This window comes from Neofelis nebulosa, chromosome 10 (assembly GCF_028018385.1).
Source record: "Neofelis nebulosa isolate mNeoNeb1 chromosome 10, mNeoNeb1.pri, whole genome shotgun sequence".
NCBI lineage: Eukaryota > Metazoa > Chordata > Mammalia > Carnivora > Felidae > Neofelis > Neofelis nebulosa.
In genome coordinates, this window is record NC_080791.1 from 24625713 (window position 1) to 24628714 (window position 3002).

Consider the following 3002-nt stretch of genomic DNA (forward strand, 5'->3'; position numbering starts at 1 on the left):
ACCCAGCCAGCCAGTGTCAAGAGTGCTTCCTCCTCTGGGTGCTACAACACGCCATTACCAATTCTTAGTGATCCTTGTGCTAAAACGTATCCCATTGCTTTCCATAGGTTGGCATTCCCACATACACTGATTTTGTGACTGCCTTGCTAACCAACTTCCCGGTCAGTCTTTTGCTCTGGTCTCCCTCCATTCTGGCTCATCCCTTATCCTTATGGGACTAGGAAGGCAACGTGGTGTTGGTGGAAAGCATACGGATCTGTGAATCATGAAAACCTAGACTGAGGCTATAAATCTGATATGTTTACCTATGTCCATTTATTTACCTTTCTTTCTTTTTTTTTATTTAACAGTGATAAAATATACTTTTATTTACTTTGTTGAGTCAGTTGTTGCTAAAGTAGCTGTCAGGCAAACAGAAAGGTGCTTTAGAAGTCCAGTTACCTTGGAGTTTATTTAAACTAAGAGAAAAAGGTCATAATGTTTTCATGCAATACATACTCGGTTCTTTAAATAACAAGTGTGACAAATAACAGAAAGAACTATGGAATGCTGCACGGGTGATCCATACAAAACAGCAACAGTTTGGATTGTACATAGTTGAAAGAAATGCCTCAGACACTCTTTGAAATACTGTAGTAGCCGATACATAGAGGCATGCCTTAGGTGGGCACGGGAATGCAGTTTAGAAAAGAAAGGGAAGTATCACACTAGAACGATCCCATTTCTTCAAAATCACTGAGCAGGAAAAGCCACATTGAACTTCCATACGGGTTTTACACAACTTCTCTATAGTACCTTGACTTCAATCCAAGAACAAAAGTTAAGAGTCTCCTCCTCTATTTTTGGTAAACGACTGCATGGTGAACTTAGATGAGTTCTCCCCCTGGATTTTACCCAGGAGTGGCCTTTTAAATTTTGTTTTTTTATTATTTAAAAGAGGGCAGGTTTGGCGCTTTTATACTGATGTCACCCATGTTAATATTTCTTGGGATCTCAGGAAGATTCGTATTCTTTACAGCTGATACAGCACGGGCTGGAGCTCCTGCTAAGCCGCCCTCTGACTTTTCCAGTTTATTTGATGCGTCAATTTGTGTAACAATCTCATTCATGTTGGTCTCCAGCACCATTCCCCCCATCACCATTTCTGCAAGAATAGTGTGAACCTTGGTGACATGGAAAATTAAATCCAGTTCACAGACATTTTCAAAACACTTGTCTAACATTTCCACAAATACTTGAATTAGATCTAAAATGCCAAGTTCACTTTTCTGAAGAATCCACACAGAAGGCAAAATATAATGTTGCATATAAATCAGTTTGTTGTCAGGTCCTCCAATTAACAATCCTCCTTCTAGGAAATTACAAACATTTTCATCTCTCTTAGATACCAAATGGAATCTCTCCCTGATGATTTGTTGTTGTGTATCTTCACTGTAGGGGCTGGTAGAACTTGGAGACTCGCGTCTTCCTGTGGTTGTTGAAGATGAGGGTTGCCCTGAACATGGCTGAGCCGGGCCGACTGGGGGTGCTGGGGGCCAGGGTGGGGGCCTTTATTTACCTTTATAATAATTCCAATTATTTACCTCAAGAGTTTTTGTAATAGTCAAATGACATAACGTAGTGAATTGTACCTGACGTACAGCAGGTTGTTTATTGTAATTTCCCCGTGGAAACGAACTGTATATGGTAAAAAAACAAAAAACAAAACAAAAAAAACACCCAAAAACCAATAAGCAACTTGTTTCCCACCTCCATTTAGATCCTTCTCTGCATAAAAGATAAATAAATCCCACTGTCTTCACCACAATACTGTGCTGTGAGTGCAGAGCCTGACACGGGGCTTGATCTCATGAACCATGAGATCATGACCTAAGCCAAAATCAAGAGTCTTGTATTTAACTGACTGAGCCTTCCAGGCACTCCTCTTTTTTTTTCCAAAATGTTTATTTACTTTGAGAGAGAGAGAAAGAGAGAGAGAGAGAGAGAGCAAGTGGGAAAGGGGCAGAGGGAGAGACCGAATCCCAAGCAGGCCCTGTGCTATCAGTGCAGAGCCTATAACTGTGAGATCATGACCCAAACTGAAATCAAGAGTCAGTCACTTAAGCAATGGATGAACCCAGGTTGCCCACACATTATGTCTCAGATATCCGTTTAAACTTATTCTATTCCATAATTTTACTTACAAAGTTTTCTTTCTTTCTTTCTTTCATTCTTTTTTTGTTTACTTGAGAGAGAGAGAGATAGGGAATGAGGGGGGAGGGGCAGAGAGTGAGGGAGACACAGAATCGAAGCAGGCTCTAGGCTCTGAGCTGTCAGCATAGAGCCCGACACGGGGCTTGAACTCACCAACAGTGAGATCATGACCTGAGCTGAAGTTGGAACCTTAACCGACTGAGCCCCCTGGGCACCCTGCTTAGGAAGTTTTCTTTATGCAGGATACAGTTTAAATTATATTAAAATTTGAGGGGCTCAGGTCATGATCTCACAGATGGCAAGCTCTAGCTTCAAGTTGGGCTCTGTGCTGACAGTGTGGAACCTGCTTGTGATTCTCTCTTTTCTTCTCCCTCTCCCCCACCCCACGTTCTCTCTCTCTCTCTCTCTCTCTCTCTCTCTACCTCTCTCAAAATAAATAAGCATTTAACAAAAGTTGACAGGAAATAACTTTAGTGGGCCACAGGACCATGGACTTCCAGCTACACAGAATGATGGGACAGAATTTGGAGGATCAGTTTATCAGAAAGTATGTGATGATCTTGACACTTCAGTAAATCTTGCTTGGACATTAGCTACCAAATGCACTCGCTTTGTCATTGGGGCCAAATATCAGTTGGGTCCCACTGTTTCCACTTCTGCAAAAGTCAACGACTCTAGTTTAATTAGAGTGGCCTACACTCAGACTCTGAGGCCTGGGGTCAAGCTTACATTATCTGCTCTGGTAGACGGGAAAAGCATTCATGCTGGAAGCCTCAACTCCGGGTTTGCCCTGGAGTTGGAGGCTTAAT

The 3002-nt window shown here is 42.0% G+C and overlaps 1 pseudogene; it reads right to left on the minus strand.

Annotated features, from left to right (window-relative positions):
• Positions 1-919: 919 nt before the first annotated feature.
• On the minus strand, positions 920-1518 carry LOC131488540 (AP-3 complex subunit sigma-1-like; annotated as a pseudogene).
• Positions 1519-3002: the final 1484 nt, after the last annotated feature.